Source organism: Camelus dromedarius, chromosome 2 (genome assembly GCF_036321535.1).
Source record: "Camelus dromedarius isolate mCamDro1 chromosome 2, mCamDro1.pat, whole genome shotgun sequence".
Lineage (NCBI taxonomy): Eukaryota > Metazoa > Chordata > Mammalia > Artiodactyla > Camelidae > Camelus > Camelus dromedarius.
The window spans coordinates 58,876,710-58,899,092 of NC_087437.1; the positions used below are offsets into that span (position 1 = coordinate 58,876,710).

Below are 22,383 nucleotides of genomic sequence, written 5' to 3' on the forward strand. Positions count from 1 at the left end.
ATCACATGAAAAGGTGTTTGATATCACTTGCTAGTTGTTAGAGAAATGCAAATTGAAACCATAATGAGATTGCCACTTCATATCCATTGGAATAGGTAATGTTAAAAACATTGACAATACGGAGTGTTCGTAAGGAAATGGGGCTATTGAAACTTTCATACATTGCTTTTGGAAGCATAAGATGGTACAACCACTTTAGAAAACTAGCAGTTTCTTAGTTTCTTATAAAGTTAAAAATACACCTAACCTATGATTCAGCAATTTCACTCCTAGGTATTTGCCCAAGAGAAATAAAAACATATGCCTACAAATGATCTTACACAAGAATGTTTATTTCATAACAAAAACTGGAAACAACCCAAATGTCCATTAACACAAGAATAGATACATTGTGGTGTTGTCACACAATGGAATACTACTTACAAATAAAAGAAAATGAACTGATACACTAAATCAACATCACAGATGAATCTCAAAAATACTATTTTGAGTGAAAGATGTCACACAAAAAGAATTGCTACCATATAATTAATTCATATGGAATTCAAGAACAGGCAAAACTAATCAATAGTAATAAAAATTAAAATAGTGATTGCCTGAGTGGGGGTGGGTTATTGACCACATCAGGGCAGGAAACTCCTGTGATGATGGAAATTGCTGTATATCTTGGTTGTTGTGTGGATTACCAAGACGTGATTCACCCAGTTGGACACTTAAGATCTGTGCTTCTCGCTGCATGTACATCTTACCTCAGTAAAGTGGGAAGGGGAAGTGAAAGAGAACCAGACACTGGAGAAAAACAAAACAAAATTAAATTATCCTTTACTTGAACGCGAGCAAACACACAGAGACAATGTAAATATGTGTATGCACTAGGTTCATTGGGAACTGGGACGGTGTTGCACAGAGAGCCGTATACTTTAGATCCATTTCAGTGGGTATCTTCAAATCTCATTATGAGAAAGGTCTTTCCTGTCTTCATTTTCTTCTCTTTTGGGCTTCATTACAAAAATGCCCACCCATGTTTGAAAAGAGAGGGAACAGAAACACCAATTCCAAATTTCACACTTATCAGAATCCAAGACAAATTGTTTGTTGTGGACATTTTCAGATTTCATTTCCTGCCACGATTCTCTTCGGGAGCAGAAACTAGAAAGGAAATGACTCTCAGCTCCTCCTTGGCCTCCCACATCGGGCCACTTGACTTGAATCTAGTGTTTGATTTGATAGCAGAAAAAAAATTTTTTTATAATAAAAAATAGTTGTTATTTTTATTCTAAGATAGCTCTTAAATTGACTTGAGATCACCTTCCCATCATGACCAACCAAGTGATAGTCTCCACAATTGCATCTCTCGCCCTTAAGAAAGTGTACGTGTCACATTAAAATGTAACCACTTGGAAATGAATTTTCCCTTTTCACATCTCTGCCCTTGGTTTCCATGGAAGAGGGCTAATTACCTTTTTAATAGCCCTAATTGATGGGCTTACAGATCACATCCTTCAGCCCGCACTTTGTGTGTGTGTGTGTGTGTGTGTGCGTGTGTATGTGTGTGTGTGATGGCGGTGGGGGTGGGGGTGGGGCGGCACTCCTCCCTTGACCCCTCAGCTCCGGCTCTTCCCTATTGGAAGGAGGGTTGCTGGCTCCTGAAAGGACCCTGCCTTGTGTTTCTCTGTTTGCAGGACTACCTGCAGCCCATTGTGGGCTGACCAGGAAGCCTCGCTTTGTCTTGGCCCAATTGACACAGCTGCACACTCGGTAAATAGACTCAGATGTTGAGCTTTTGTTTGAAGGATCTTTTCAGATTAATGCAGAGAGAATTAGTTTTTAAAACTTAAGCCGGAGCCAGGATGGGTAGAATGGAGCTGTGAGCCATTGAATTCACGTCCGCAAAATGAGACCAACTCTCTTACAAGGGTGTTTATCCCCTGTTCCTTTGGGAGGTAACATTGAGGGGAGAGGCGCCCACTCAGACCATTGTGAGGAGAAGATCTGATCAGCGATTACATTGGCTCCAGCTTCATTCTCCAAGGGGAGAGAGCCCTGCCCATGTTAAGTAAAGGCAATTACTGCAAAATATTTATCTAAAATTGATTTGGGTTTTCTTATTTCCAGATCACAAGAGGTTCTAAAAAATAGTATAAGAAGATCCACGGTCTATGGCAAAGACAGTTTTAATAGACTGATAGACAAGACAATAGGTCCAGCATCTCAGATCCTTCAGTCTTCACCTTTCACACCACCCAGTCTAGCCTTTCCCCATGGGCTCATTCTGAACCATTCCCTGTTGGGACACAAGGATCAAACATGATTCCCCAGCTGATGGCTGGTCTCTTGAGGTGGGGACCGTTCCTTGGATAATACCATTCCACTTGGCACAGCTTGGAATTTTAGTCCCAATTTTACGATTAGAGACTACGGTATTTCTGGCCTCTCTGAGACTTAGACTCGCTTTCCTCAAACTACAGAGTGGGGGAGATTGCTCCTTTTTGTTACCAGTTCAATGCACTCAGAGAGGCAGACTGATGTTGTGGGAAGAAATGTGGCTTTGACCCATAGAGATCTGAATTCAAATCCTGCCTTGGCCACTTCCTAGCTGTGAGATCCCAGGCAAGTCACTGCTCTGAGCACAGATGTCCTGGCCACAACAATGACGATACGGTCCCTTGTATCATGGTGTGATCAGGGATGGAAAGAGTTTTCTCATACATATGTGAAAATCAGAAGCACATTTCCTAGAGTATTGTAGATTCCCCAACATGTTATCTCTTCCTCTCCAAGTCTCTGCTTTCCAAAGATTTTTTTAAAAGCAATTTAAAAAGATACCAAACGGGCAAAGCACCCAGTGAATTACCAAGTATGCGTATGTGAAGCAATGTCCCTTCATTATGCTAAACATCTAATAAATTACTATGGACTGGCTATTGCTGGGCACCCCAACTCTAGCCTTGTCAAACCTTCTCCAGCTCCAGGGTCTGTGTGACAGTCACCCCACCCGTAACACCGCCTCCCCTCTCCCCACATACACACTCACTAAGCTGAAAAAAAAAAAAACAAAACTGCAGACAAAGCAGAAGAGATGAATCGGAAAGCTGCAGGGAACCATCCCAGAGGAAAAGAGTCATCACATCCCCAAAAGATGACAATTTCATAAACGCAATTTCATAGACAGAGTGGTATGTAATATATTTCCCAAAGGAGACTGCCTCCTTCTTCCTCCAGGCTATGGGATTTAAAGAAAATGCTTTGCCTTCTTTGCTTTATGGAGACATTAATCAATCTGGATTCCTAGCACGTGTTCTCTACAAAGCACTTTGTGCTGAAAAGTCAGGACACCAGGCCAACCTTTCCACCGGCTCACCTTGGGCCTGTGGTCCGCACCCCCCCACCCCAAAATACAATGAGAGGTTTGGACCATATGACCTTAAGCACCATTCCTGAGCCAAGCATCCAGGACTCTGATTCCCCTGCAGCTTCCTGAAAGGAAGGATGTGAGGGCAGAAACGTGGGTTTTGAACCAGCTCCAACAATCAGAAAAAGTGCTGACAGGATGGGCCTGCATTGTGGAACCTACATCGACTCCTAAGTTAGGTCAGAAGTCAAGTTTTAACCAATAGGCCCCTGAAACTCTAAGAAATTAGCACTGGAAAATAAGTCTGGGCTTTGGGAAATCATAAGAGAAATTCACTGAGTTTTAAATTCTAAAATATCCCCCCAAATTGTACCCTGATGTCACTTTCTTTTGTGACTTAGAAAGGAAAAAAGAGAAGCTTCTCACTCTGATAGGGAACTGTGCAGTGAGAAGAACACAGGAGGGGGAACCAGAAGAAAGCCTTGACATCTTACAGAGCCTTGAGCTGGTCTCCAAACCTCTCTGAGCCTCAGTTCCCTTCTCTGTAAAACGGGGCTGGAATTCCTTCTCAAGGACTCTTCCTCCCTCGAAAGGAAGGACAAGACCAAAAAGCAGAGAATGACTTGGTGATGCCACATCTCCTGCCTGCCCCAACCCCTTGCTAAAGAGCAAAGGACCAGGTCTACGTTCCCTGAACTGGCCGTATCCACCCAGAGGGATATTGAGCAATTAACCTTGGAAATGTCGGCACTGCCCTACATGCTCACACTGGAAGTCAGCACGGAGAACCTTGATGTTAAATGCTCAGAGAGGACGAAGGCAGCGTGGAGCAGAATTTGAGGACACTGAAAAAGACTGGGCTGAAGACAGGCACGTCTTAGAGAATTGAAAAGAATGAATAATTCTTAGCATGGCCCAGGGGCTGCAATGGGAGACTTGGTGACAGCATGTCATGTGCTTTGCTTAAATAGGACAATTAAGGAGCACGGGGCTGAGAGTCAGGAGGCCCAGGCGCCGCTTCTGCCTTTCCACCTGGGGCCTCTGGCTCTTCATCTGTAGGGGAAAGGGTGGGGGCAGACGATTTCTAAGGGCTCATCCATCTCCAACTTGCTGAATCTCCCGAGAAATCAGCTAAGTACTTACTCTCTTCATCAAGGCTCTTGAGCCTAATTTCAGAAACAAAGAACTATAAAAATCAGAGTCTCAGAGGAGCTACCTTTTGTTTGGAGGCCTTCAAGCTGAGTTTCTAAATCTCCGTCGGTTGGCCATGTCCCACATCCCTGCCTGTCTCAGGCTGCCCAGAGGTAGGCAAAGGTGACTTCTGTTGGAGCCCATAGATGAGCGACTAGATAAGGCTACATTTGTGTTTCCTCTGCCCATGGGAAGACACAGAAGGGCTGGAATTTGAGCTGAGTCTTCAGGGATGCTTGGGAGAGGCGCTAGTGGATGAGCAGTCTAGGCAAAGGCAACAGCGCCCACAGTTCCTAGTGCTGAATGTCTCAGGCTGGGTAGCAAATCCCCTGCTGTAACAAATAGTCCACAAAGTGCACAGCGGTTTACACTCCATAGACACTGTTCATACATGGGGTGGGTGGGACAGCTACTCTCCACCCATCATTTAAGATTTGAGCTGACTGAGGCTCTACCATTTTTAACATCTGGCTTCGAAAGTTGCCCCGAGGGTCATCTCCACTCCAGGCAGCCAGACAGGGCGAAGAGCACAGAGCTAGCCCTTGTGACTTCCAAGTCCCCGCCGTGTCTGCTGCAAGGGGAGCTGGGAAATGTAGGTGAGCATCCAGGAAACACTCGGCAATGCGGATTCTGGGGAATGCCAGCTGCTTCTGCCAGCCTGGTCCACCCCTCAGGGATGGACCAGAAGGAAAAGTAGCCAGAGGCCCAGGCAAGGCGAGGGGGAGAGGAAGGAAGTGCCTGGCACCTGGGAGCAGCACTCCGGGGGCGGTGAGACTCACGGTTGACTCAAGCCGGTTGCATTTTTGGTAAGCCAATTTCCCTCCGATGGAATGAAGAGGCCTGGAACCCCACGGTGAGGTGGCTCCCCCTGTTTATGGGAAGGAGAGAGAGGGAATGGGACAAGACTGGCTCTTCACAGGCAGCCATCGGGTCTCCCAGGGTAAGGTTTGGAAAATCCCTGGCTTCCCCTGGCACTGCCCTTGGCCCCTGATCCCTCCTCCTGCCCTGTTTCCAGTCCCTCTTTCTGGGCGGGCTCCAGTGGCCAGGCTGTTGCACAGCCTGGCACCTCGGCTCAGTGCCCAGCCTGTGGGCCATTTGGGGCTCGAGTTACTGGTGGGAGCTAATTCAGGAGCCTGGCCCAGCCCTGTGGCTTTGATGGGATTTCATCACCCCGCCTGCGCTCCTTGGCTGGCTGCCTGAGAGAGCTGCGGAGTGCTGCCCCAGGCTTTCTGCTTTCCCAAGGAGAGGCCCTCCTCTCTGAACATAGAACCTGGAGGTGAGGAGGTGAGGTCTGCCGGTCCCTAGTCCACCCAGCCTGAGACTCATCCTACACCCAAGCCATCTGCCTTCGCCCAGCTTTCCCAAGGGCCAGAGACAAGATAAAGGACCAGACAGCATTAACACTGAGCGACTTGTTAATGACTTTATTGCAGGTTAAATGAAATGTCTCAAATAAAACTGCAGGAGACCTTCTTTCACCTTACCAGGCTGCAAATATGTATTAACTCAATTACTATCAGCAATTAAGGCCTAGTTTGGGAACAGTGGCCTGAGACAAACAAGACATTATCATCCTGGGAAATGAACCCAGAATAAAAGGAATTTCTTCCACCTTAGCTAATGAGCAGCTGTATAGGGATGGAAATGAAGGCCTTTGCCTTGAATTGCTTTTGAACGTTCATACCAGGAGAGGAGAGAAGGTTCCCTTCACGGAAAGCTCTTGGAAGCACATTAGGGACGTTGTTACAATGCAAATGAGGAAGACCGTTGCGTTTGGGTGGTTTAGGGGTCTAGTAAAAGGAGTAACATTTCAATTAGTGGGGGAAGGAATGAGAACCTGCCTCAAAGAGGCTTAATTGGCAACTTGGCTTTCCCAGGGGGCTTTGAAGTTGCATGGAAGATGGAAGGTTTTCAGAGATGAGTGGAGAATAGAGCAACCCTAGGACACTGGCTGGAGTAAGAGAGCAGATAGGGATGCTCAGAAGGTAAACCCAGTCCCAGCCCCACCGGAGCACTAGCTCCGATCTTCAAGGCTCCTGGACCAGGTCCCCTGCCTTTCACCCAATCCCCCTGTCTCCCAAGAGCATCAGGACCCGTCCCTTTCTTAAACAGTCTCCGTGAAACCACCTCACTTTTAAGTACCGCAGCCCTAACCTCACCAGTGTGGAATTCCTTTTTTCTTCTCAAGAGTCCCTTTTGCTAGGACTCTAAGTCTAGCTCAGCCAACTGGGGAATTCAACTCCTAATTGCTGTGAGTTCCAGGGGAGGGCAGCAGGTTGCAATATTGCATTCAATGTGTATTTTCTGTGTGCATGTGTGCGTGTGCAAGCATGTGTGTGTGTGTGTGTGTGTGTGTGTGCTGAAGGATGAAAGGGTCTGAAGATTCAAGTATGACCTGACCTTAAGGCAAGAGGTTGAATCTCTGACTTTTCAAGGAAGACTTCTCAGATTTCGTGGGTTGCCAGTGGGGGTCCAGACCTGCATTCTTCTAGGGTCTTCCTTCGCTATTGCATCCCCATGAGCGCCATGGTCAGCGTAGCTCATGCTCGGGAGCCACGCAAGTCTTCATACATCTTGACTGATTTGAGGCTTTATTTCTCAATATGCTAATTCACAGGAAAAGATGAATTCTTTTTTTTCAGTGTGGAAGAACCCTCCAAAGGAAATATTACAGATAACATGCCAAGATAATTGTCTAAAATGAAATTTGGAAGAAAATTCAACTAACCCTGTGTTTTTGTTGAAAGATAGCAATCTGACCGGGGGTTTGGAGAGACATCCAAACCCAGCCTCCTAAGTGGTGAGCTGGTTTTTCTGAGCTTGGGGGAAAAAAAAACAAAAAATGGAATGAAGAACTTGTAAGGAACCCCCTGACTCCCTTGGTTCTCTGGATGTTGACTTTGGGGAGGGCGAGCTCGGCTCCATGTCATGTAAGCATCCGTGGATGTGGACTGGACTTTGCCTGAGGTCTGACCAATGAACCCTGGGGTGGAGGGTACAATCACCCTCCATCTGAAACAATCAGCTCCAAACACACAGGCCCTGCGCCAGCTTGTCTCCCTCTGTCCTCCCTTCTCCCGTGGGTGGCTTCTCCTGGAACGCTGGCTCATATCTCTGGAGCCTGTGGTTTGGGGATCACCATTAGCCAACTACAACAGGGCCTGGAGAGTTTACTTCAGCTCTAAAGTGGAAACCGGACCCACCCTCTGAGTAATGCTCACCCCACAGGTCTCAGCGGTGGCCTGGTACTTGACAAGGGACCCTCTTCCCACCACCCTCACCTTGCGTCCCTGTGCAGAGCGACCACTCCCCTCTCCAACTTCTTCCCTTGCTGCCTCCCCAGAACAGGAGCTGAAGGAAAATACAGCATCTGTCTGTGCCCCGCACGGTCCTACATCCTAGGGAAGCTGGAGCCACCCAGCAATGCTGGGGCATGTCCAATCCTCACATCATGGTAAGGAGCAGAAACCAGGGACTTGACGGGTACAGGGTACAGCTCAGTGGCAGAGCACGTGCTTGGCGTGCACGAAGTCCTGGGTTCAATCCCCAGTGCCTCCGTCAAGGAGGGGAAAAAAAACCCCAGGGACTTGGCACAGAAACGTCAAGTCCTGATAACTGCCATGAGTGGGCAGGAAATCCTGTCCTGTAGGACCAGTAACCCAGTCCCTCAGCAGCGCCAGGCCCCAGTCCCTAGAAGGTATTATTGACTATATACTGGGACAGTGCACAATCCCTGTGCTGGAAATGACCATCATAGGATCCTAACCAATCCATGCATGAGAAGCTCAGCCCAAGAGAGGCAAAGAGACCTACCCAGTCCCCTGCAGGGAGGGCAGGGGACAGCCCAGATCCAAGCCCGGGTGCTGGGACTGAGCCAGTGCCTCCCTTCTCATAGTGCTAAGTCTCAGTTTCCACTTTCCAGTGAGTTTCTACCTTGTTGGGCATGAAAATGAGCTTGTAAAGCCCTGCAAAGGAAAAGAGAGAGATAAGTAGGCTGAGAGACCAAAGGAAACCAGCAAACACCTGTCACAGGTCTTTCTGTTATGGAGAATCAAGACATCATTAGGTACTCCCACCCAACTGAAGGAGCATTTTGCATACTTTCTCTTTATTTCTCCATAGTTGCCAGTTGGGAGTCTCTCCAAGAGACAACGTGGGGAGACTTCTCCCTACCAGGTTTAGATAGATCAGTGTGCCAAAGTTAAAAAAAAAAAATCCAAAAAGTCCAATAATCAACAGTTCAAATACTGTTGAATTTTCAAACTTCTCCCACCAAGACAGGTCAAATATTTTAAAAATTGATTGTTTATTACAATCAAAACTGCTTCAGTGGGGCTTTGGTTAATGTTCGGGATAAAATTCTCTTACTAGGCCATTATTTCCAAAATGCATTTCTCAGTGTCCAAAATGCTTCCACCACCAACGTCACACAACCTGTAAGGGCAAAACGACAGGCTCTGTTATCCCCTTTACATGATCTATAAAGAGGAGGTGGGTCTTCCAGAGGTGAAGTCACTTGCCCAGAGCCACACTCCTCACGAGTGGCTCACACAAGTCTTCCAGCACTCGGCAGCAGGAAACACTCTGGCTGGGGCAATACGTCAGACAATATCTCGTTATTTACTCGTCCCCTTTGGAAGACAATGAAATCAACATTCCTTTGAAGCCCAAGAGTTTGGCTAGACGATCACCTGTACTGGTCACCACCTCCCGACTCTCCTCCAGCTGGAATGCAAGTGTCCAGAACGATCCTGAGTCCGCAGCTCCAAGCTTATGCTCCCCACCCGAGTCCAGGGCACCAGCAGTGTCACTCTCACAGCCACGGTTCTGGAATGACTGAGCAGACCTTTCAGTCTCCTAGTTTAAAGGAACAGGGCATGAGAAAACATGTTAGTCAATGTGGAGGGGGGTGGTGGGGGGCAGTTACAGAGAGGAAATAAAATCTCTTCCCCATTTTGCTGCTTGGGCGCTTCTTCAAGAAGAGATGAGGAAAGAAGCGAGGAGCCAACGGTGGAAAAGATGAGCTAATACAGTGTGTTCACTCCCCAGACGAGAGTCTCGCCAGTAAAGCAGATAACAGAAAATATTTCGGAGAAGAGACAAGTGGCAAGTAAACCCCTAAAAGGATATGGAAGAATTACTTTCTCACAAATGTCTCCAAAACCAAAAATGCGGAAGACCTGAAATGCATGCTGCTTAGAGCTGACACAGGAGCACTGAACTCGCACCCAACATCTCCTGCTACCAAAAAAAGAAATAAGCAAGAAATGAGTTCCTCTTGAACAATGCTACCTTTGTGTCTACCAAGCTCAAATGGGCTTTTCTGTAAAAGAGCATATGAAAGTCTTCAATTGGAAAGTATTATGTGCTTGTGTCTGCGTCCACATGATGTATCAAAGCTTGTATCTTAGTTCAAACTCTTACCCATTTCTTATCTGGAAAATGGCAATGGCCTCAAAACTGGCTTCCCTGCCCCTGGTCTTGAGCCAGCCTTCACACTAACGTCTACAACGCATATCGGACCACTTCCTCCTTTGACAGGAACCTGCCCAGGACTCTCCATCACCCACAAGTTCAAGCCCACCTCCCAGACAAAGTCCCTGCCTCCCTCTCCAACCTCAGTGCTCATTGGCTCCTGCCTCACAGTTTATGCTCCTGCAAGCCGGGGCTCCTCAGAGTGTCCTGCCCACACCACATGGTTTCTCTCCTCCACAGCTTCGCTCACTTGGAACCTCTGTCAGGAACCCAACCTGCCCCTCCAGGAAGCCTTCCCTCACACAGAACACATCCTACCTTCTTCTCGTTCTCCCACAATGCCCTGGGCACATCTGCACCCAGCACTTAGAATGATGGTGTGTTTTTTTCGATTGAAGTATAGTCGGTTTACAATGTTTGCTTTTGGTGTACAGCATAGTGATTCAGTCATCCACATGTATCTAAATTCCGTTTCATACTCTTTTTCATTATAGGCTATTACAAAGTATTGAATATAGTTCCCTGTGCTATACAGGAGGACCTTGCTGTTCATCTAATTTATATACATTAGTTAGTAACTGCAAATCCTGAACTCCCAATTTATCCCTCAATGCGCCCTCCCTTTCCTCCCTGGTAACCATAGTTTGTTTTCTACATCTGTGAGTCTGTTTCTGTTTTATAAATAAGTTCGTTTGTGTCATTTTTTTAGATTCCACATATAAGTGATACTATATGGTATTTCTCTTTCTCTGTCTGATTTACTTCACTTGGTATGACAATCTCCAGGTCCATCCATGTTGCTGCAAATGGCATTATTTTATTCTTTTTATGGCTCAGTAGTATTCCATTTTGTGTGTGTGTGTGTGTGTGTGTGTGTGTGTGTGCATGCGCACGCGCCACACCTTCTTTAAGAATGATCTGGTTTATGTTTCTTGGTTGGCTGCTATTTAAAAAAAAAATTCTATTGAGGAATAACATACATCAAAAACTGCCCAAATCTTAAGTTTGCAACCTGTTGAATGTTTGCAAATTTTAACCAGCTCCTAGGACAAGTGGCAGCCCTGACATTTTTGAGGTCAGAGGCTGAGTTTTGATCATCTTTATAACCTCAGCACCGAGCACAGTGGCTGTCAGGCAGCATGCACCTAACGAACAGTTGTTGACTTGACCAGAGAATGTTCTCTCCCTGTCTCTTCTTCTCTGTTTTCTCACTTACCTTTTCTACCAATTCCCACTTTACCTGAGTTGCTCAATGGAAAATTCGGGATTTCTTGCCCAGGCATTGGGAGCCTGAATTCTGAGTGATGGGGATGGTGAAGAAATGTTCGTGGTTGGGAGTAAAAGGATGGGTACCAAATCTGAATATGCAACTCGGTAAGATCCAAAGCCTGGGCATAAAAGAAAACAAGTCTTTTCTCTTTATAGACTTTACATATAACTGCAGCTGCAAAACTTACCATCAGTTAAGAACAAATGAAGAAGTCACTGGAGAAGAGCACATATCAGGCTTTTTGCATTCGATCTAGAAGAAGGACGCATGCATTCGTCTCCTCCCCCTACAGCTCAGATGCCAGGCATCTGCATCGCCTTAAGTCAACGGCTGGTACCATACCCAGCGAGGGGAGAGTCTATTCTTCCTACACCCATGAAAACAATCGTAGGATGTGTAACACAGAGCAAGTGCTTCCTAAATATTAATGTCCCTGTCCACACACTTCTCTGTGACGCCCACAACAGGCAATGGGGAACCCACCATTTACTTAGCACTTAACTGCGTGCAGGCACTGTGCTAAGCGATCACATATATATGTGTATATATAAACACATATATATCACCACATTCACCCTTCACTGGTATTCTCTCAGATGGGTGATACTATCTCCATTTTACAGCTTAGAAAACTGAGCAACTGAAGCTGGGTTTGAACCCATACCTTTGATTCCAAAGCCTGTGATGCTCACCGATACGCTTAGTGCCAGGGCGAGCTCTGCTTCCCCTGCATCCTGGCTACCGATGAGGACATCGACAGTGCCGAGGCCGAGAAGCCCTGATCTAGAAGACGCCCCCAAGCCAACCTACGAAGATGGGAGTCCCAGATGGACTAGATTCATCTCCAGCAGTGGGAGAGGAGACCCATCAGACGGCTTGCGGCACAGTCCCTGTCTCACCGCTGGGAGCCCAGGTTCAGTGATTCTTATGGCACAGGGTTGCAGCCGGAATCCTTTTATTTTTTAATTGAGGTATAGTTGATGTACAATATTATATAAATGACAGGTGTTCCGCACAGTGATTCACAGTTTTAAAGGTTATACTCCATTTATCATTATTATAAAATATTGGCTATATTCCCCGTGTTGTACCATACATCTTTGTGGCTTATCTTACACGTAATAGTTTATACCTCTTATTCCCCTGTACCCATCTTGCCCTCCCTGCTTCCCTCTCCCCACTGGTAACCACTAGTTTGTTCTTCGTTTCTGTGAGTCTGCTTCTTTTTTATTATATTCACTAGTTTGTTGTATTTCTTACATTTTGCATAGAACTGATATCATACAGTATTTGTCTTTCTCTTTCTGACCTGTTTCATTTAGCATATTATGGCTGCGTATGGCAAAATTTCATTCAAAAATGAAATTATTCAAAAATGAATTTATGGCAGCCTGACTTCTTATGATGAATTTTCTCCTGGGGAGTTAGAGTTCCTCAGCTATGTTCACCCAAGGCCTTATTTTGAAAGAGGTATTTTTGGGGGATTGGGGGGTGGCTGGTTCACAATGCACAAGGATTGACATACAGAGAACAGCCATTCCTTCCATAGGCAGCCAAGGGAGACAGGTCTTTCTGAAATGGAGGCGACCCGCTCCCAAAAGGATGGTGCCTGAGACCAGCTGGGATTTCCTCAGCAAAAAGCTCGACAGACGAGAAAGCTATCCTCTCCCGGGCCTGAGTGCTCCTTGCAGAAGGGCATGTCTTCCTGGAACCTGCCCAACACCCCCTGGAGAGCCCTAGGAAGCGCCATTCTGGCCCTTGGACCAATGACCAAGCCAGGGAGCCCGGCTAATGCTCACCAGCATGCAGACCCACTCCCTGGCTTAAGGACAGACACAAAGCCACCGTGTTCCCCAGCCCAGACCTCTAATGAGCCCCCCCCTGCTCCCCAACGCTCAGACATCCCCTGTTTACATTCTACTCTCCAGCCAGACCTAATCCCTGGGCTCCGGATCTGCACTTAATCCTGTTTCTGTATATCCTCTAGATCAATACATGTTAATAATAGTCATCACTGTGGGTAAGAACCGTGTTTGAGAAATTCTGAGCCCTTCAGGTTTGGTGCCAACAGGAGAAAATATGGAAAAGGAAACCCAAACATTTACAAACATTCCAGAATGTTTAGTTCATGCTGCCCTATGTAAATAAGAGAAAGCCCAGGAGATACTCTTTTTCCTGGGACTCACTTATTTTGTCCCAAATAAAGATAGGCTTAAAAAAATTTTTTTAAGTCACCAGTCCCTGTTTCCTTCTCGATCCTTGGGGCCATTAAGATCTTTTTCATGCAGTTTGCTTCAGCACTATTGTATTTCTTCTGTGCTTTGAAACCAAGCCCCTCTCTTTGATGGATATTAGCAAAACGTGCTTTCGTGTCTCCCTCATGAACTTTCACTTGGAAAATACCCCAAACAAGGAAGATGCTAGAAGGGTAACGAGATTTTGTTCAAAGCAAAGAGAACTTCTCTTCTGGTGCCTCCCCCCTTGGGTCTCCCCCAGAGGAATTGAGAGCCACGAATCACAGATGGGATCATTTACAGCTTTACTTTCAAGCTCCCCAGCCCTTTCAGATTGTGTTGACTCAGTCAGAGGCTTCAGACCAGCCAGAGTGGGCCTCCTGACAGCCCCATCTTGCTGGCTCTCAGATCCTCTGATTGGGATTAAATCCGCGCTGATCTGTTGGAAAGTGACTGATGGAGAGGCTTCTTTGTGATGCTTGAGGTAAACTTGAGAGGACGGAAGAGTTCAGACATGGACTAGAGGCAATTTGCTTTAGGGGACACATCCGCCCTGGCCAAGAGGAGCCCAGGACAGCAGCCCTGCAGCAATTACCGGCTAAACAAAAGAAAAATCCACCCAAAATGGACAACAGCTTGGCGCCACAGTGAAAGCCTCCGTCAGTGGGGGTGTGATTATTATTTTTTTAAACAATTGAAAATATTCTGTGGGGAACAGTTTCATAAAGTCCAATTGATATTAATTTTCAAAGTACAAGTATAGAAGAAATAAGTAAGCAATGCAACTCAAAGCCATTAGATGTGGAGGGTGATTTTCTGATGTTTTCCCTCAAGGAGTGTTTCCTGAGGGAGGGATTAGCTATAGCATTAGTATTATTAGTATATAGTACCTAGTATGTTTTTATGAACAGAATTGTGTAAAGCTGGACAGCTTAGCAGAGACCACATACAACAGTCCAGGGCATCGACCCCTCAGTGCGGCCAGTAGAGAAAGGAGGGCACTGTATCTCTGAAAACTTGCCTTCTTCTCCTTGTTCAGTTACTTGCTAGTTGTGAAGACTTTGCTTTTTGACTCTGTTTCCTCATCTGTGAAATGGGGACACCCAGGTTCTGTCCTTTCCAAGTTCGTTCTGGGCATCAAACAAATCCATGGTGGTGACAGCAGCATGAGATTCCCTAACACGTGCCTGGTTATCACCACCCACCTTTGGTGTGAAGGCTCTAGAAGCAGAGATTTGTTCCTTGGACAGTGTTATCCAGAGAGCATCATTTGTAAGTTCCCAGCTCTGGGATTCAGGATTTCTCTCCCCTGTGCTTTTGCTCGTCTTGTTGGCTCAGCCTGGAACGTCCACCTCCCATTTCCCTTCTCTGTGCTTCCCAAATCCCCTCCTCTCTTAAGGCTCAATTCAAATGTTAACTCCTCCATACGTGTTAACTTCTCTGATTCTCCGGCACCCAGAAAAAAAAAATGACCACGCCCCTCTGAGTTCCCGCACTTCATCTCATGCCTTGCAGCTGTCTTTGTCTTCAGTCATTTCCGCTCGTCATCTGACCTCTTTCACCGTTTTGCTCCAGCGTGGAGGCTGTTTATCAGTTGTATTTCAGTACACAGACAAGCCTGGCACTTTGGACCCAGTGGGCACTCATTATCTGTTTAAGAAATGAGAACTGCTGTAGTCACATTCTATATCCAAATTTTACTTAGAAGTAGCTACAGCTAGTTGTGCTTTGTGCTGGAACCTTATTCACTGAAACTCATGCAGATCAGACCCGTGTCCTCATTTAGCGTTACTACGGAACTGTGGAGAGTAGGGACACGTTCCAATATGCATGTATGTTAGTTAACTGATACCGTACAAGGCTGGGATTTCCTGTGTACCCAAACAGTAAATATATAACATAAATGTGATCCATCTAATCATGTGAAAAAGAATTCCAGCAAGTCGTGTGCACCGAGGGCAGCCAGCCACATATATTAAACACAGAACTCATATAGCATCTCGTAAATCAGAGCCCTGGCAGAAAACAGCAGTGTGCGTCCAGTCTCAGAGTGGGAGGGGCTTTAGTGATGGAATGACCATGCTGTTCCCATTTCAGCACCATTACGGTGGCTTACTGATGGCTGTTCATGGAAGTCATTTCTGGGGATAAGAGGCAATCTGAAACATGGCACTTAGATGCTGAAACACGGTCATTTCTGGCATATTTCAGTAGCTTCAGGGACAATGAGACAGAATATCATCTGTATGGTCCCGGGAATGCGTTATAACCCCTAAAGTTGAATCAACGACCTCCCTGGTGTCCTGCTGCTTCCCACAGGGAACACTGAGACTGGCACAAAGAGATTCACAAAACTATACATTTTAAGCCACTGGAGAACCATGAGACCGCACAGCAAATCTATTTCAAAAACTAAACATGCTGAGTTTATGTCCTCTACAAATTAAAGGGACACAGGAAAACAGAAACAATGGAAGATGACGATAAATACAAGTTGAAGCAACTTTAAAGGGAGCCAGGCTATATGATAAAGTGGAGGCATAACCAGAGGGCAGAGCACGAGACCCAGAGTGGGGACCTCGAAGCTGTGCTTCCGGGTCAGCTGAGGAGCCCTGGGAGGCTTCAGGGAAGTGGCTTCATTGGTCCAGGATCCCAGCACCCTTCAAAAGTTAAGTCCACATGAGACAGGATACAATGGAATGAATGTAGGCTGTGGAACCTGCAAACCAGCTCAGGTTCCCAGATGGGGTCCTTGTCAGGTTGGATAAGCTGTCTGACGCTCATTCTTGTGGCCAAGTGAGAAGAGCCATGGAGGGGAGTCTGGAGCCCCAAGTGACGCTCCCAGAGCATCTCTGCAAGACTGCCATCTCTCTCCTCATTTCCTAGCTCCTGGTCCCTGTGAACTTGACCTTATTTAGAAGTAGGATCTTTGCAGATGTTATCAACTCAAGGCTCTCTTCTTAGATGGACAGTCATTAGTCATTGGATTAGGACCCAGCCTCTGCCTGCAATCTTTTACAATCTCATCTTAACTTAAGGTTGACCCTAATCCAAAACCTGTGTCCTTATAAGAAGACGAAAATGCCATGTGAAGACAGGGACAATGCCAGATGTGACAGAGACGGGGGTGTTGCAAGGCAAGCCAAGGATTGCCAGCCACCAACGGGAACTAGGAGGAGTCAGGGAAGGATACTACCCAGAGTCTCAGAGGGAGCACGGCCCTGCTGACATCCGGATTTCAACCATCTCGCGTCTAGAACTGGGAGAGAACCATGTCTGCTGTTTAAGCCATTCAGTCGGTCGTACTTTTTTGATGGTGTCCCCAGGAAACTGATACGGACCTCTGTGCTCCTCTTCTCTGCTCAATTTATCCTTGCTAAAGCACTTACCCAAGCTCCGGAATGCAGCTTTTCCTGTAATAAGGTTTATACCCCTATGTCTTATTTCTAAAGAGGTTTGTCATTGTTGTAGCATCTTCTCCTGGAATCTCCTAAACTGCTTACAACACATCTTTGGGGTTGATGCTTCTGGAACCACTATAAGCAAAAGGTCTGTCTAGTTCTCCTGGGAAATAAATCTTCTTGGGCCAGCAGATGAGGAAGCAGCATTCTCCAGAAGGGGAGGGCTGCGACAAATTAATGATACACTTTTGAAAAGGCTACGGTGGATTTGTCACTGCCTCTCTCACTGTGTCTCTCTTTTAGCCGGACAAAAAGTGGGTCCACAGTGCTTTCTTCCAGCTCCGCTCACCAACACAAACTAAACCTACCTTGTCTGGAGCCTGCCCCAAGGGGTGAGCACCTTGAGTCCGTGGAATGAGCCTGGACTAGCAGTCAAGGACTCTGTAATCTGTTTCTGCTCGCACCACTCACCGGCTCTCCCAGACTTCCTTCATCTTTAAAATGGGTGTCCCACCGCCACCACCCAGGGTGGTCCTGGGCCACTTTGACAAAATTGGGGAATTGCATCGAAAATCGTGAAGTCCCATGCAAAGAGAAGGTGGTGAAATCATTATCACTCTCGTCCTCCACCAGTTGTCAACGCCTGGGGGCGGGGATGGGGGGTGCCGGGGATCAAAGTGTCCAGCTGGTAAAAGAAGAGTCAGCTGTAGGGCCTGATCCGCTGGAATTAGCTGCCCAGGGGGGAGCAGTGAGATGAGTTCTCCTGGTGGGTAATAAAATGAGTCTACGAAGGGAGGAAGCAGGATGTATAAAGCCCAGGAGCCTGATCTGTTTCTGAGATCAAACAGAGCAGCATTGTACCAGGGTGTGGAGCTGATGTCAGCGTCTAGAATGCTGGTCGGAATCGCCCTGGTTACGCAGCTGGACCGGAATAAGGCAAGTCTGTATCTGAACTCATTAATTTTTACAACCAACTGAACTGTTCTGCTTTTATTTGGGGGGGGGGGGGGTTGGGGGAGGCGGTGCAGGGGGAGAACAAGGGAAGGAAGGGAAATGGGAGGGGCTAGTATGTATGGAACAAGGGGCTTCCCACCAGCAGACACTGTCTCATTATCCCAGCAAAGCCCAGCTTCAGCCCTCCAGCCCCCTGGACCGTTAGGCAGGTCCTGCCAGTGGTGGGAGAGAAATGGGCCAATGGAACGTAAGGATAATTAGAGTGGCACAAGCCGCTCCTTGGAGTTCAAATTATGTCAATGTTTCCATTATATGCCTCGCTTTTCGGGGGTTTATAACGCAGCTATAAAAACTCACGCCAGCTGAGAATTTGGCAGGCCAGGTTGCAGCAAAGGAGGGATTGTTGTTTAATTCAATTCAGCTGCTTGTAACTCGGGATGGGAGCGCACACTGTACACTGGATAACTCAAAGGTGCTGGTTTCAAGTGCTACTCGAGTACTATTTTGCTGCCTGATTACTCCTCCTCATCTTCATCCTGCTCCTCTCATTCCCTTGCGCTATCGCAAAAGGAACAGTATTATATAAATGCACCCCCAAAAGCTTCCCAAGCCAAGAATCTACCTGCATCTCTCCAAGTGACAGCTCATCCAGCTTTTTTCCATTCCTGAGAACCCATTCCTGGGTCAACCCTTTCCAGCAAATGTGCAAACCATTTCACTAAAACCTCTGCACAGGAGATGGTCGACCCTTTTCTCTACCAAACAAGAGAGACGTTTGGTACGAGAGCTATTCCAGGTGAATCCCGATATTCGGGGTGGTCCTTTCCATTGCTGTAACCGGACCTGACCTGGTTGATAAATATTACCTGCCTCTCATAGGTAGGCTTGTTGCCCTCTCAGGCACAGAGTAAAGAGAGCTTTCACCACATTTTTGCCCAGAGCCTCCAATTCAAAGTACTCAAGTCCTGCTGGACCCTTAGCATTCTAGTGCAGAGGCTCCCCACCCCGACACCTATCCAACCACCACCACCAGGAAATCTTTGATTCTCCTGCCGGAAGTCCTCTTTCTCACCTTTGGTTCCCTGTTTGCTCTTTTCCTATAATATCATTTGATCGCTGTGTTATATTTCAGTGATTTGTGCACATTTTTCTCTTTTGCTGTTTGATGGGTCTCTTCTCCCAGAGTCCTGAGCATATTCACCTCTACCTGCTCCAAGGTGCCAAACTTAGGTGGACTCTGCTCAGTAAATCTAGGTGGAATTATTGCTTAAACAATTAATAAAGACAGTTGGAAGCCAGGTGGCTGACAGCAGAGGTACAGGGAAAGCTCAGAATAGATAGGGACTTAACATCCCTTCTTCTTTAATAGATGGGAAGACAGCACATCAAATCAATTCCTTACATTGTTACTCATAGTAACACTAAGAAAATGATAAGATATGGGGTCAAAAGCTCCAACCAGAAAACAGTAATAAGATGCAAGCAATAGCATATATGTACCTATACACATAACCGTGTTTACATATAACAGCAATAAAAAGAACAAAACCATATGTGTACATGTTCACATGACTATATTAACAAATACTTCCATGAACAATAAGTATATTTTAGCAATAGGCACTGGTTTTACTCTCCGCTGTAACTCAGTTCCCAGCCCCTAATGCTATGAAAGTGCTTTTATACACTGTGTATAAGTAACTGTATAAACGGATGGCATTGATATCATGGTAGCACGTATAACATTCAATAAAAATTTGCCAAGTGAATGAATGAACTACTTTAAGGTAATTTAGCTGAGCTGAATAATAACATTTCTCCATATACTAAAGGGAATATTGTTCACGATGGTAGTTAATTTAGGTTCCTCCATAAATATCCAGCTGTGATCAAAGAGCTAGTCAGAAGGGGGATTTCAGTCTTCCCTAGGGGTTCAGAGGGATGTGAGCCCATTGTCCTAACCAGGCGATGGGGGAATAGACATATGTGTTAGTGTGCTTGAGGGACTGGTCTCCTCAATAAATTTGCAATAAGCTTGACAGCTTGAGGTAGCAGAGCTGGGAGGGCCCAAGTATGATGAATGGGTGTGTGGGCTAAGGAAATATATCAAAGTCAGAGACTTGGATTGGTTTACACAGTAGTCTCAGTCCAATTGCGTTTTCTGGAAGATTTCTAGTATTGCTCTATAATTTTTGTTTGACTAGGACTTCAAGGTCTTCCAAAATTTAGGAGTGTAACTGAAGCCCTTGTCTAAAAGTTAGGACACAAAGCTAATTTGAACTGCTTCTTTCCATAAAGAACATTTAGTACTATGTCTTTTAAGTTTTTTAAGTTTCTTCCATGCATAAAGAACAAAATCTGAACAAATGCATGGTTGTCCATCACAAAAAAAGATCAATCAAAGTCCAAAGATTTTATATATTACATATATATGTAAGTACGGGAGGAATTAATGACTTAAACATTTAGTAAATGACAATCAGAAGTCAGATAGCTGACAGCAGAGGCACAAGCTCAGAACAGTAGGGAGTTATCAATTTCTTATTCCTCAATAGAAGGGAAAACAAAATTGTGTGTGTGTGTGTGTGTGTGTGTGTGTGTGTGTGTGTGTGTGTGTGTATCTCAATAGGAAGAGATAATCAGAATGTCTGAGCTATAGGTCAGTGGGAAAATGCCAAGGACTTTCAATAAGGAATCTTGAGTTGGAATCTAAGTTCTATTACTACATATTATGCCACCTTCCTTTTTCTGAACCTCAGTGTCTTCATCTATAAAATGGGATCACTATTACCAATGCCACCCACATCGCAAAACTAGAACAGGTTGTATCAGTTAGGAGTGTGTTTGGCTACAAGTAGCAAAAGAGTGGATTATGGTGGCTTCACCAGATGAGAGTGTATTCTTCTCACATAAGAGCCAGCTGAGGTAGGCAGTCCAGGGCATGTAGCTCAGTGATGCCTTTGGGGATCCAGGTTCTTTCTGTATCTCTGCCCTAACGTCCCTGCCAAACTGCTTTTCTTCCTCGTGCTTGTGATCTCTTGGTCCCAAGATGGCTGGTGTAGCTGCAGCAGTATGTACACATTCAGGAAGAAGGTACAAGGGGCAGAAGCCCTCGTCCTTGTGAGTCGTTGCCGGTAGATTGAGCCTCACATCTTTTTAGATACTATATGGGACTTGCCCACATGCAGATCAATCAATGGTCCAGGGAACGGAGCTTACCATGATTAATTTAGACCTGTCACCATCATCTTCTGGCACTGAGAAACCTAACACTGAAATCAAAGAATCTTTCTGTGCTACCAGAACAACTCAGTTCCCTGTCAGGAGGGACTAGAGGATGGCTATTGAGTAAGCAAATAACAGGGTCTGTGCCAGGGCAAAACAGGATAAAGCTGAGGTCCTCAAAGTGCGGTCAGCAGCAGCAGCAACATCTGGGAAGGTGTTAGAAATGCAATTTCTCAGGCCCCATGCCAGACTGCTGATTCAGAAACACTGGGGTTGGGCCCAGCCATCCGATTTAACACGCCCTCCAGGTGATGGCTGCTCAGGTTTGAGAACCACTGAAATAAAGTTGAGAAAAAACTTAGTAACCAAGTTTGAGGACTCAGTGATGTACTGAAATGCGTTCTTCACCAAAGCCTTCCTCTGGGAAGGGGACGGGAGAAGGAGGAAAGGAAGGGAGGGGAAGAGCAGATGCTAACCTTTATTCAGTATTTAGTAAAGGTGCTCAAATGTCTTGAGCCGTCACCTACCTCTTAACTTAATCTGTACAACCTCCATTTCACAGATGAGAAAACTGTCAGAAAGGTTAAGTAGGTTGCCCATAGTCATTCATCTGGTGAATGACACAGCTCAAATTCAGTGTGGTCTGATTCCCAGCCAGTGCAACTTCCAACCATTACCCTGAAAAGGGAGAAATCCTGGTAAACTTAGAGTGACCCAATCTATAAAAATGTGCTTTAAAAGTAAACCTACATTCCTTTACTGAGCATTCAGAGCCCTCTGTGATTTTACGCTGATCATCTTCCATCCTTACCTTCACTTCAGCCCCTGCCTCCCAACTCCCATACGCACGTCCTGCGTCAGAGCCACACCTGACTCCTCTCGTCTCTTGGGCATGCCCTGTAGCCTCAAAGCCTCGACTAAACTCCTACTCCCTGAAATGCCTTCCCTTCCCTTTTCTGCCTGTTGAACTTTAGTCTTCTGTAAATAATTAAACATCTAAAATTGACCCTCTCAGAGTGTTCATGGTATAGGGCATGAAACCAACTTGGCATTCAATAATTATCCATGTCAAAAATGAATGCAGGACTGCCTAGTTTTAATACTTCCTCTAGCAAGAGGCACCTCTAAATTTTCCTTTTTAACCCAACAGCATTTTGCTTGCATTTCTGACTTCTCAATCTGATCTGGGCTGAGATGATATATCTGCCTCTGTCTCCCAACAAATGTGTGAACTCCCAAAGCCAAGGCCAGGTCATTCTCATCACTTCACCCACCACAGCC

At 46.0% G+C, this 22,383-nt stretch overlaps 1 long non-coding RNA gene across 3 annotated transcripts in view; it reads right to left on the bottom strand.

Annotated features, from left to right (window-relative positions):
* Positions 1 to 314: 314 nt before the first annotated feature.
* The window catches only part of LOC105101257 (uncharacterized), a 57,035-nt gene continuing 34,966 nt past the window's right edge, over positions 315 to 22,383 (bottom strand). For 2 of the 3 annotated variants that reach the window (XR_010383913.1, XR_010383912.1), the window contains 3 exons: positions 9,235 to 9,400; positions 8,357 to 8,508; positions 315 to 5,411 (listed from right to left, as the gene is read on the bottom strand). This is a non-coding gene — a long non-coding RNA (uncharacterized LOC105101257). Of the gene's footprint in view, positions 5,412 to 8,356; positions 8,509 to 9,234; positions 9,401 to 21,629; positions 21,781 to 22,383 lie in introns of all 3 variants that reach the window. The other variant, XR_004137265.2, reaches the window with a different exon arrangement.